This window comes from Talpa europaea (assembly GCF_964194135.1).
Source record: "Talpa europaea genome assembly, chromosome: 13".
In the NCBI taxonomy this organism is placed as follows: domain Eukaryota; kingdom Metazoa; phylum Chordata; class Mammalia; order Eulipotyphla; family Talpidae; genus Talpa; species Talpa europaea.
This window is the reverse complement of record NC_140080.1, coordinates 33,558,426-33,572,114: the sequence shown is the minus strand read 5'-3', so window position 1 is coordinate 33,572,114 and position 13,689 is coordinate 33,558,426. Positions and strand designations below refer to the sequence as shown.

At 46.4% G+C, this 13,689-nt stretch overlaps 1 protein-coding gene across 1 annotated transcript in view; it reads right to left on the bottom strand.

The window, feature by feature from the left end:
* The window catches only part of CYSTM1 (cysteine rich transmembrane module containing 1), a 51,390-nt gene extending 46,131 nt beyond the window's left edge, over positions 1–5,259 (bottom strand). The window contains exon 1 of the mRNA XM_084252878.1: positions 5,241–5,259. The gene's annotated coding sequence lies outside the window, so the exon portion shown is untranslated. The remainder of the gene's footprint in view (positions 1–5,240) is intronic.
* Positions 5,260–13,689: the final 8,430 nt, after the last annotated feature.

Sequence of the window (13,689 nt, the reverse complement as noted above, 5' to 3'; positions counted from 1 at the left end):
TGCTGGACGTCCTCCTAACTCAGCAGCCCCTGGTGTCCACACTCAGTACCCCCTGCTGATCTCAGAGTTTCCTAGCTTTCCGGCACCCCCCCCAATCCCTTTACTGTCCTGTGTAGTGATCTGGTGAAAGAAATTATCTACCACCCCCACCCACGCTATGAGTCTCAACTTTTATTATTACCATATAAGTGCTTTTGGTAAGCTATGGTAGCTTTTCTCAAAAAAAAAAAAAAAATGTTATCCTGCGGATACATGCTAGTGCCAGTATGCAAAAAAAAATTTATACACCCAATTTTATAGCACGCAGGCGCATCTACAGTAGTGTTTGTTTACAATAGTTACATAACACACACACACAGGGTAACATATAACATCCCCATGCCCATTAATATGGGAATAGTTAAATTAATTAAATCATGGAATTTCTAAACCACAGAACTGCTATTCAATCCAACCATCCAAATACCAGCAGGGAACACGATTTGTTCCAGTCACTACCTGGAAAAATCTGGCTCCAGGGCAGAATCCACCCTTGCCATTGGTCCTGTGAGTTTCGGGTCACCTCACCAAGGACACCTTCTCCAGCCTTTCTCAGTCATGTGGAGTCCTCTGCAGGAACCACTATGCACAACTCCCCTGTCTCCAGCTTCTGGAAGGAGTTCTCAGCTCCTTGTCTGACAGCTCCCCACAATTTCAGCAAATGCTGACCACAACCCCCTCTCCACACTGCTGGAATTCAGTTGGGGGAGAAGCACCCCCGGCTTCATTCAACCACTCAACTCAGGGACTCTGGTCAGTACCCCAACACTGCCATCTGAAAGCCACTGGGGAAGCTGAATCCTCAAAAAAAAAAAAAAAAAAAAAGACTGTGGGCCTCTGAATTACATGTCATCGCTGAGATGCACACAGCATTGTAACTCTGAAACTTCAAATAGCCAGTCCTCAAAGCGACAATGGAGAGAAAATGAGGCCCAGCAAGAGGGAGGATAGAAAGAGAAAGCAGCAGTGAACAGAATGGAAAGAAAAAGGGAAGAAAGCCCTAAATGCAGAGAGTTGGGAAATGAAAAGCTAGGTTACGGCACAGAGAGAGAGAAAAAAGGGCTGAACTGTGCCCCCAGCCAAGTTGAGAGGACACACTAGAAAGGCACAGCCCCAGCCTCCCAACAAGCCTGATGAGGCCACTTCCCAGGTCAAGTCCCCCACCAGCTCAGCCTGCCCCTCCCACAGCATTAGATCAGGCTTTGTGGGAAAGTCGAAGTCTTGATGGTTTAGAAAGAGACCCCGACAGCTTAATGTGCCTGCAATTTAGCTAAGCGCTCTGGCTCCCGCTGATCCCAAGCGGCCACGACTCTGCTCACCAGGCTGGGGAGGCAGCGACTCAGCCCTCAGGCGGCTCTTAATGGACACCAGTGAATCTCACCCCCCCCCAAGTATGGCTCCCGCCCAGCAGGTGGGGCACCCCAGGACAACACACAACCCTCCGGCACTGGCCTGGCCCTCCTTTCTCCTTTCCACTTTCACAGGGTTTTGACAAGAATCGGCCTTACGGACAACCAAGGTTAGAAATAAACGCAAGATGACAACTTTAGATTTTTATACTTAGCTACATCTATATTGGAAGACAAGGGGCTCAAAGGAAGGGGACTTGGTGAGTTACAGAAAAAAAGACACCAAGTACACCTGCCCTGGTCAAAATCTGAGGTTTCCAAGGACACCCGCACAGCAGTACTGAAAGGGGCTAGAATTGACCGCCGTGTAAGAGCTTGCCACCCAGTCTTCCTCGGGCAAACTTCGTATCAAAACACCAATTGTTTTGCACCAACAACTTTTAGTTTCTCACTTCTTCACCCTGCTGTCTTCCTGGAGACTTCCAGGAAGATCACAGACTTCCAGGAGATGGGATTTGAGGAGACTTCTCCGGGGGCTGTCTATCCCAAACCACCGCTACCCCACCTGTCCGCTGCCACCTGAAAACATTTATTCTTAGTAAATGTTTTCTTTTTCTTTTCTTTTTTTAACTTCTGGTCTTATTTTTTTTTTTATTTAATATATTTTTTACATCATTCTTCCCTAGTAAATGTTTTCATACCTTTGGGTGAAAGCAATATTTCCCTAAGTACGGTATGTGGCATTCTTTGGGGAATATGGACAAACAGCTTAATTTTAATACATACTTCTGAAAATACACCTTGTATTTGTACTAGGTGATGGTAATTTTTACCTAACAGCAATGATACTAGTTCCCTTTTTTAAAAAAAATATAGGTTTTGCTTTTTTTTTTTTTTAAAGATTCAATTTAATGAAAAGGGTTAGTTAAATAGTACCAGTGGCATAGAGATAAGCCAAAAACCATGCAGGTGGGATGCAAATGAAGCGTGAGAAACTTGGGTAAAGCATCCACTTCCAAGCCCCTGCTTGAGACTAAACAACTCACCTGACTGAGTTTCTGTCCCAACAGCAGACTTCAAAGCTCTCCAAATTTTAGCTCAGCAAAGTCAGCAGAGCTGGGTGCAGACGCTGTATCAGGGATAGAAGGAACCCAGTGGCCTCGGAGATGTCATGGGGAGGGAAAGATGGGGGGCGGGGGGAAAGAGGGAGGGCAGAGTCTGGGGTCACTAGGAAGCTCCAGGCATCCTGAAAGCTCAAACAAGAAAGACTCATGCAACAGATTCCCACCAAGTCCTGCCACATACTCTCCCCAGCTGCTTCTGCCAGGGGGCTGACACGGAGAGCTGACTGATAAGCCTGCCGGCATTCAGAAATGTGAGCCAGCACAAGTCCAGCATGGCTTCCCAGGACTTCCTCACCCTATGGACTTTCCAGTTCTATTGCTCCAATCTCACCTTGACTTTGAACTCTGACCGTATCTAGATAGATTGTTATGATGTATTTGCTCTGCCAACACTCTTGGTGATAGAGGCTAAGAGTAGAAAATTTAGGATGGAGGGGTCACAAGACCAGAAACTAGAGGTGGGGGTAGAAATGACTAACATAATCGTTAAACCAGCTATAGAAATGAAAACTCCTTAGATGCCAACTGCTGTAGCAAGTGTCAGACTACTATAATAGAAAGTACCCCTAGACGCAGACCAGAGGTGGAGGGATATGGAGATGAGGCCCATTGTGGAGAATCACTGGTCCTTAACAAATCACTCTAGTCACACCTTAGAAGTAACTAATTTAACATTAGATAACAATTCCACAAAGGAGTGAACTCCTCCCTAAAAGAACACTGTATCAGTGCAATTTCTGCACTGGTGAGATGCAGCTCTCCCGCTAGCTGGCGACTGTGCAGGTGCCTCTCTTTTTCTTTCTACTTTTCCTAATAAGCCTGTCCTTTTAAAATGGAACTTCCCCTGCTTATGTCTGTGCAAAAGTCTTCCTCTCTTGGGTAAACTCACCACATGTCACTGAAAGGGGAACTCTGCAGAAACTTTCCTCAAAATCACCCAACCCAACACCTCTTCAAACTGACACGACTGTGACTAATGCTGCTTGAGCAGCATCATTGAACTAATGGTAGACACCTATGAAAAGGCATTACTCCCTGGTAAGTAATTTCAGGTACAGCAAACCCTCCTCCCACTGTAACTGCCAACATTTACTTAAACCATTTCACTGAAAGAGTTCAGAAAAATATACATCATCCCTTGTTTGGGGCAAAGTTATACCACAGGGTTGATGCCCAGAGATTTTTTTGTCTCACTTGCTTTCCAAATGAGGGCACATCCAGTTTCTTAGCTTTGGTTTTGAGGTCTAAATCAGTACCAATACACCACATATGTATCCTAAAGCCTACAAAGAAAGCATTCCAATCTCGCTTCCTTTTGAAGAGCTCTGCATTAGCACTACACGGTGTGAACCTTTGTGGCAGGAGGCTGGAGGGTCCACTCCTGTCCAATCTCCTTGTTTCTACACTGCTGCTTTTTAATTGTCAACTCTCTCATTTTATAGCGAAGCCCATTAGTAGCCTCGGTCAAGCGCGAGGAGCCTGGAGGCCACGACACTCAGCTCAGCCTGAGGAAAACCAGCCTTTCCAGTCAGAATTCCCCTCTGTGAGAACGATGATGCCCAGTCTACACGGGAGAGACGGATGTACTTCTGTAGACCCCCGGGGAACCTCATTGAACACTTGAATCTCTACCACTGAGTAGCAGCCCAGGCTGACTGACATGGGATAGGCGGATTTTAAAAGATGTCCATTTCACTCCTCATTCAATTTAGTGAACGTTATTACCCACTTCTGTGTCTCAGGAGCTTAATAACTAACTCTTTTAGGGTTGAAAGGCTGTTGGGTTGGAAGCCGCACAGCCTGCAAGGTTATTGGTTTACTCAGGGCACTCAAACAGCAGGAAAGAGTGGGGAACAATCTGAACTTATTTGCATATGAAACACAAACATGCACTTACCCTCAGGCCTCTAGATCTTGATTATAGGCTTACTGGTAACCAAGCTCAAATACTCCAGAAAAAAAAAAAACACAAAAATGCTTTAGAGTTTTAATGATGCTTTTATAAAATTTGAGTGTCCACTTCTTTATTTCACTACATATCAAAGTATACCACTGATCTAAGAATAAAAATATTCTACTCTGAAGGAGCTTACATTTCATATAAGCCTCTCATTAATTCTCCTTGGTACTGCCGTCAAGGGAGTATGGCCATTACTCCGTGGCAAAGTAAGGAATGTGTCTGTGCCAAGAAAGGAGGCCCCTGCCCAGGCCTTGCATGACCCAGAATGCTTTGGGGTATCTGGCCCATCCCACCATTTCCCTTAGGGCGTTTCTGCTCAACAGCCTACCCTGCAGTTTATCTTAGCTTGTGTTGAAGGAAACAAACATTTTCCTCCTGACAATGAAAATCATAAATTCCCTATCTATGGGAAAACATGTGGGGGTGGAAGGTGAATGAAAGTGGAAAATTCCCCAAATCTAGGTCTCCTAAATTGCAATGACAGTACAAAGTATGTGTGGGGAGGGCGTGGGGAGGAACAGCCATTTTTTCCCAAAGGAAGCATGATTATATGTCTGGTTCAGATATTTCCAAGGAGATTTAGAAGATGGTTAACTATTTTTTTTAAATGTGGCCAAGAAACTAATTTCCAAGATCTTAATATTAAGGGGGTCCTGCAAGGTCCCTTAAAAGGGCACTATCACAGCAAGCCCTACCACTTAACAGGTGTGGGGTGGGGAGAGTGGGTTACTCTTCCATAAGAAGTAAAGTGTGATAAACATCACTCACTCTCTTCAGACAAAGAATGATCTTTCACAGAGAAGGTCGGCACTGATCTGACTGGAAGTGCCTCTCCCTCGGTGGCACCTGGGAAGCACCTGGATCCACCCTCCCTGGAGTGCTGTGCTGTTTTCTCCGCTCATACACACAGCTGCAGTCACCTTCCCAAGTTCTCAGCAATTCCCTGAACTGCACAGGATCCCCTGAGGGCCAATTCTGTTTTCTGAAGTCAAACAAATACAAAACAAATTGATAGGAAGGTTCAGCCATTTCACTTCCTTCAAGAAAACAGAAGTTGCTAGGGTTTAATATAAAACAGACAGTCGTGCACAGTATTTATAAATGTCAGAGCTGAGAAAACCCATAAATCACCAAATCATTCCTCTCCAATAATCAGAATGTCTTCTTCCTGTTTCTTAGAAAAATAGGACAAAAATGGCCAGATAACACATCAATCAGTAGTCTTAAGGTGAGAAGCCCACAGCTGAGCAGAGCAGGTAGCAAAGGGGAACTTGGAGCTAGAGATCTTCGTTCTACAAATAAATGGCAAAGGACTCCTGTCAGCTTCCCCAAGGTTTCATCTTCATGTTTCTGGGTACTGATCATCTTTTAATGACTTCCCCCTATTAAATCTGCTACCAGCCACTCGGGGGTTGGGTTTCATCCTGGGGATAAGAGGTGTTTGTAACACTGAAACCTCTGAAGGTCAAGTGCTGTGGCCAATTCAACCTCCAATTGCAGGGGGTAAAGTTCTCAGGTGGTCATTAAATCCGCGGAGTGCGCTAACAAAAAAACTGAGCTGCATTTGAATGCTTCCTTTCTCTTACAAGGAGGAATTTTTGTAAAATCTCCTAACAATGGCTGAGGCAGCTGACCACCCAGGTCCCCACTGATATATCTGTTATACCTCCTCAGCAGAGCTCCCTCACAGAATCCCTTCAGACCACAGTTCTAGAAGCTGTCACCTCTTCTCAGCTGGTCACAACTGCCTCCTCAATGTCTCCCCACCCCTGCGTTCCCTCTATTCTAATCCAGCCGACGAATCAGTGGCTCCCTATGGCACACAAAACCCTGCGCCGACCACTCAACAGTAGTTCCTAACCCGCCCTAACCTAATTTTCCAAACTTTTTGCCTCTTAAACAGCCCTGACACCTGGATCCAGTCGTCTTTATCTCCCGCTCAAGGTTCACTGTCTTCTCCCGAGGTCCCCTTCCCTCCCCTTCAACGCCCGCCGCTGTCCAGAGATCAGTCCCCACCCCTGGGCACCCGCTCAGATTTCATTTCCCCCACAGGTCTGCTCAGATCCCAACCCCACGACTCTCAGCAGTCAGGATTCCTGCCCCCGCACTCCTTCTGAACACCCCCCGTCCCTCAGGGCTCGGTCCAGCCTCCCGCCCCCGGCAGGCCGGGCTCCCAACGCCGAGTGGGTTCCTGGCGGCGACCCAGAAATCGCAGCCCAAGGAGGCGCGACGCCGAGCCCCCGCAGATGTCCCCCGAGGCGGAGGGCCGCGAGCCCCGCTCCGAGTCCACCCTCGCCTCCAGGCCAGACCACCCGAAAGCGGAACCCTGTAGCCGGCGCCCGAGACCAGCCCGAGGCGCGCCAGGCGGAGGAGCCGCGGCGGGGGCGCGGGGGGCGCGGGGGGCGGGGAGCGCAGGCCGGGAAAGCCGCGCCCCCGACGCCCAGCCTTTCCCCGGGGCCGCGCGCACCCCCGTCCCAGCCAGCCCTTCCCACCCCGGCGCCTGGGGCTCTCGGGGCTCCCTCTGGGGAGCTCAGGGGAGCGCACAGCCCGAGGAGGGCCCTGCCCGAGCCTCACCCCCTCCCCACTCTGTGCGGCCGGCCGTCCCCGTCGCGCCTCACCTCCCCTCGCCACCAGCGGGCTCCGCGCTCTCCCGGTCGGACCTGGTGGGACCCGAGGAAACCTCAAAGACTCGCTGCACCTGCTCCCAAGCGGAAAAGGAGCCGCCGGCTCCTGACGTCACGGCCGCCGCGGGCGCCGCGAGCTCCGAGTCACCTGATCACCCTGGCAACGCGCGCGGGGCGGGGCCAAAGGGCGGTGTCACAACGGAGCCCCGCCCCCAGCCGCTGGCCGCCCGGCGCCCCGGCGGTCCGCGCTCGGGCTCTGGGGCCTCGGAGCCGGCACCGACGCCTAAGACTCCAGCAGGCGCTCCCCTCGGTGGGATAAGCTCTCTGAGACTCCAGGTGACGCCCCTCGCCGCTAGAGAGGGGCCTGGAAGGCAGTGCCCGTGTGCACCGTGGGCTGCGGGGGGTTCCAGGGGGTTCCTGTGGGCTGCGCCTCGAGTCTTCTCAGCCTCGTACCAGCCAGGTGGGGGGTTTACTGCTCAGCTGTACTTGAGCTTGTCCGGACTGAGGCTGATAACTAGATTACCCTCTGCTAACGTTTCCCCATAAACCTCACAGCAAGTAGTGGAGAATGTAGCAAGACTTTATCCTTATGGGAGAGGGAAGGAGAGAGGCTGGAGCCCAGACCTTGACCTTCTGTCCTGAAGGCCTGCTCCTTTTCCTATCCCAGCAGAAGTTGAATCACTACCCTGACCCCAGGGCAAAGCCAGAGTCAAGCTTGCAAATCCTACTTGCAAAAATTATTTTTCATTTTAGAAATTGATTTTCTCTCCAACTCACTTCTGTGACTTTATAGTCTCCCCACCTAGATCATTAGCTCCAAATGAAAATCCAAGCCGGGCCTCCCTGGTGGCACAAGGGCACTATGAAGCTGTCCGCAGCCTCTGCAGCAGGAGATCTCCCCCCACCACAGAGCTGACTCACATGGGGAGGCAGACCTCTCCTGTCTCACCCCTTGCTCCCCTCTGCAGTGTATTTCAGTCTACCTGTTCTGCTTCCCACTCTGTCTCTGGTGAATCCTCTCATTACCCCCTGCACCTCTGGCCTGTACCTCGGTTCTTGAATGCATAAATAAATAAATCTTAAAAAAAAAAATATGCAACGCTCCCCAGAGGTCCCATTATGAGAGCCACTACTTATCTGGTCCCTTTGTTGTAGAGCAACCCCGATACAAAACGGGGTGCCTGACTGTGGGTCCTCACCCATGCGCTTAAAAGGACTTATCAATGCTCTACTGCAGGCACACGCGAAAGGTTAATAAAACATTTATTTACAAGGGAAGGGGAAATGAGGAAATGTACAGCTCAGGGAGAAAAGTGGGAGACAAAGTTTTAAATGACTCCTACCCGATCCGCCGATCAGGAATCCCAAAATGGCACTCTGAGAGCTGGCTGCCAGCCAGGAGTGGTGAAGCCAGGAGGCGAGCGATAGCGAGACCCCCAAGGCCCACGTGTTTGGTTTTTATACCAAACCTGGCTGCCCAACTCCACCCTCAGGTCCCAGCCACCCTCCCTTTGGTGGTGATGGGATTTGTCTTTCCCAATGTCTTGATGGCTTTAGTCTGGAGTGGGGGTGGGGTCCACAAAGCCTGTATGGGATTAACTCAGGACATCCTTTCCCCCTAACACCTTCACTTCTTGATGATTTAGTTTCACTTAAGTTTTACACTCCTGCTCCCTGTGCCACCATGGAGGTTTTACATATGTTGTCCTTCCCTCTCAGACTATGGGAGGGGGAAAGTGTTGGGACCAGAGAGAAGGGGGAAGGGTCAGAGAGAAGAGTTATAATGAACTTCTTGTGAGTACCTTTTAATGCCAGGCAAGAGGCAATACCAGGCTGACTGGGGCGCGGTCTTTGAAGATGAGAAGTGTATGGGTAATGTGTCTCACATCCAAGTACAACTGTACTGCTTACATGCTTGGTTTTCTATTTAAGTTATGCTTTTGAATGTATATCCATTTTGTAACCTAGTGGAGGAAAAGACAGCTGTGAAAGGGATTAGTCATGGCTCTAGACAGAAAGATGTGTACTAATAGGAAAGATTAAAAACAGGAGCTTAGGTCCCAAGAGGCAGAAAATAGTGGGTAGGGAGATGATAGGAGCAGGGCAGGGGGTGGCCAGATTTTGATTATTTGGCAGATCTAAAGGGGAGAGCTTTAACTGGTGGGGGAAGGTTAGGCTAAATGTGATCTGAGGGGCCTAGGGTGGGGAAAAGCATTGGGGGCAGAGAGAAGGGGGAAGGGTCAGAGAGAAAGGAGAAGCAGAGAGAAAGGAGAAGCTACTGTGGTTTGGGGAGGAGTTGCTGATAGGGCAGGGAAGGTAAAAAGAGACCCAGGAAGGGGTGCTAATAGCATTAAGAGGAGGGAGGCTGAGAGGGCTGTGGAAGTCTCCTCAGGACCCAGCAGTAGGCAGTCCCTTCTGACTGGGAGGTTTTTCAGGTCTTTGAGGGGTTAGCACATGGCTCTAGGCTCTCACCTGGGCAGAGCAAGGTGAGCATGCAGGCAGAAAGTAGGGTTAACTAAATGCCTGGGAGGGGAGGGAAGCTGCTTTTAGCAGCTGGATGTGCAGCTGGGACATATGGGGGCTGTGCTGGGTGAGAAGAGATGATGGCTCCTTTTCTGTAAGGTCCTTGGCCACTCCCCTTTTACTGAGTTGGTTGGCTGAGACGATGTTGCCATCAAAGGAAAAACAGAACATGCATGAGCAAAAATCAGGGAATATGTCTGGCAGCATTTAAGAATCCAGAGTGTGGTCACAGAGTATATCCCCTGGGGCTCTTTTCTAGGATGTTGACCTCAAGTCCCAGTACTAAGCAGTAGGCCAGATGGAGAAGTTGCCAGAGTTAAATCAAGTTCCTTCATAACAGCAGCAAGTTTCCATTCCTGGAAATAAAAAGGTCTGTGTAGAATGTCCTGACAAAGCGTGTTTTTTATGGCAGTCCATTAGTGACAGAATGGTTGTTTGGCCTCCATGATTTCAGGAGCACCACCTGAGGACCGAGGAGGCAGCATGGCACAGGGTTGGGAGCCTGCCCTCTGAGATTGATCCATTTTGTGAACTTGAGCAAGTTACCCACCTTCTTTGAGCCTCAGTCTCTATCTAAGATTATCATGAACTTTAGGTAAATTCTAGAGCAAAGACAGAACCCATATTCATAATTTTTCAAGGGGCCATTTAAAAAACATATTTTCACTGAAACTCACTTGTTCACTCAGCAATTAGATAAAAGAATGTTTCTCAAATGCCTAATGTGCACTCAACACTGATGGAGGTGAAAGGACTGTGTATCCTCACGTAGTCCTCAGGTAGTGAGACAGCATTAACCCTCTATAGTCCTCTGTGAAACTGAATGCTAAACTGTGTCATGCCTTTCCCTGCCCCCAGGATTCACGGAAAGGGAGGCATACCAGGGCATTGGCCCAGATAGGATGCTTGATAGGAGGAGCTTTGCAAGGAATTATGTGGAGAAGTGGTGAGAGAAGACGGCATTCTCAGCCATGTCATCTGGATGTCATGAGCACCTGGGGCAGGGATTCAGGAAGTATTTACTGAGTGAATGGATGAATGAAGGATGAAACAAGTGAAGGCAATAACATTAGAGAATGGTGGGCCTAGACATAGGGCCAGATGAATGGACTGTGGAAGTTGGAGAGTTGTGAGAAATGGCAGCACCAGACTGCAGAACTTTGGGACAGCAGAATCTTCTGCTTGGACCATCAGATGTCAAGTGTAGTGACCGGGTAGCATTAGTACTCCATCTCTTACTGGTCATATGACCTGGGGCAAGTTACTTGACCTCTCTGTGTACTAGTTTCCTCATCTGGAAAAAAAAAAAGGGCTAATATTATGTTATGCCATTTTGAGGATTAATTGAAAAAATGCATGTGAAACCTGAGTATGGCTTCAAACTCTTTAATATGAGGCTTATAAGGGCTGAGGAGAAGAGGATAGATTCAATATGAAAACTACAAGGACCCACTGAGCTTCTTTGAAGTGGGAAGTGGTAATGGGATACAGAATTTTGCAAAGAATCATGTGGTGGCAGAATTCAGGCTGGTCAGAAAAGGAAATAGGTCAAGCTGCAACCCCAAAGGGGGAAGAAGAGCTAACCAAGGGCTAGACAAAACCCTTCGTAAAAAAAAAAAAAATATTTCCACCACTGGCTCATACATGTGTGGGCTGGTATGTGGACATGCATGTTAACTCTATTAAATAACACCTCTGGATGCCACACAAATTGAGCAACATCTTTTTGGAGCACGGGCTCAGCTGGGAAACACTACTAGAATTCCCTGAAGTCTAACACAGAGAGTCTTGAAGAACTTTTGAGACAGCAGAATCTTCTGGTTGGAATGTGGGGTCTAGAGGAATTCACTGAGACATGGCCTGAGGCTAATTTCAATGTCTTCTCTCCTAGAATCAGACAAATGAACACATGTGAAAGGAAAGCCTGGCATGAAAATCCAACAAAGAATGACCTGATTCATTTTTATTATCTTTTTTTCTTTTTTTAAAAAGGAGACAAACCCTCCCAACAAACAAAAGTCCATGACCAAACAGCTTCACAGGTGAATTCTACTGAGAATTCAAAGAATTAATACTAATTTTTTCCAAACTCTTTCAAAAAGTAGAAGAGAACATTTCCAAATTCATTTTATGAGACCAGCATTGTCCTGATAGAAAATAAAATTAGAGGCCAATGTCTTTGATGAACACAGATGCAAGAATCCTCAAAATATTAGCAAATTGAATCCATCAAACTTTAAAGGAATCATACACCATGATCAAGAGGTACCTATTCTAGGGATGCAAGGGTGGTTCAACATTGGCAAATCAATCAACATGATACACCACAGTAACAAAGTAAAGGATAAAAATCGTATGATAATTGCAATAAATGCAGGAAAAACATTTAACAAAATTCAACATCCATTTGTAAATGACAAAAAAATAAAATGGATATAGAGGAAACATACCTCAGCATAATCAATACCATATATGACACCACCATAGCTAACGTTACACTCAACAGTGAAAAACTGAAATTTTCCTTTAAGATCAGGAACAAGACAAGGTAAAATCCTCATCAGAGCAATTAAGCAAGAACGAGAAAGGCATCCAAATAGGAAAGCAAGACGTAAACTGTCACTGTTTGCAAATTACATGTTATTATACAGAAAAAGTCATAAAGACTCCACCAAAAAGTTGTAAGGATAAACACATTCAATAAAGTTGCAGGATACAAAATCAATACACAGAAATCAGTTGCATTTCTAAACACTAATAGTGAACTATCAGAAACAAATTAAGAAAATAATCCCATTTACAATTGTATCAAAAAGAATAAAATACCTAGCAATAAATTTAAATAAGTAGGTAAAGAATCTGTACATTGAAAACTGTAAGGCTGTGATGAAAGAAGTTGAAGTGACAAATATGTGAAAAGATATGTGCTAATGGATCAGAATAATTAATACTGACAAAATGTTTATATTACACAAAGCAATCTAAATGTAATCTCTATCAAAATTCCAGTGGCATTTTCCACAGACATAGAATAAGCAGTCCTAAAATTTAGAACCACAAAAGACCCTGAATGGCCAGAGCAATCTTGAGAAAGAAGGCCATAGCCAGAGCATCATACGCCCTGATATCTCTCTTTTTTAAAAAAAAGATTTATTTTTACTTATTTATGCATACCAGAGCTAGGGTGTAGGGCAGAGGTGTGTGTGTTTTGGGGAGCAGGGTGAGAAGATTCACCAGAGACAGAGTGGGGAGGAGAATAGGCAGATCTACTGAAATATCCCACTGAGGGGAGCAGCGGGTGAGACTGGAGAGGTCTGCTGCACCATGTGGGTCACCAACCTGGCCAGGGAGTTAACTCATGCTGCAGTGGCTGCTGATAATTTGATAGTGCTGAGACTTAAGCCCTTGTACCACCAGGGAGGCCTCCTTATGCCCTGATTTCAGACTATATTACAAAGTTATAGTAATAAAGTACGGTATTGGCATAAAAACACTAATCCACTGTAGGTCAGTGGATTAGAATAGAGTCCAAAAATAAAACCATAGACATATGATCAATTGATTTATGATAAATTGATTTATGATTTTTCTCCAAGACCAAACAATGGAGAAAGGATAACCTTCAATAAATGGTGTTAGGAAAACTGGGCAGCCAATTTCAAAAGAAAAAATTGGACCACTATCTTATACACAATGAAAACCCAAAATGAATTAAATACTTAAGCATAAGACCTTGAAACTACAAAACTCCTAGAAGAAAACATAGGCAGTAAGCTTCTTGACATTGGCTCTGACTCCAAAAGCAAAGACAGTGAAAGCAAAAGGAAACATGTAGAGCTGCAACAACTAAAAACCTCCTTCACAGCAAACCACCCATAAAATAAAAAGGCAATCTACTTAATCGGAGAAAAAATTTGCGAATTATATCTGATAAAAGGGTAAGCCCAAAATACATAAAGAATTCATATAACTCAGCAGCAAAAACAGTCAATCTAATTTAAAAATGGGCAGACCAGTTCTTGCATGCATAAACAAATAAAAATAAATCTTTAAAAAATATATATATATAA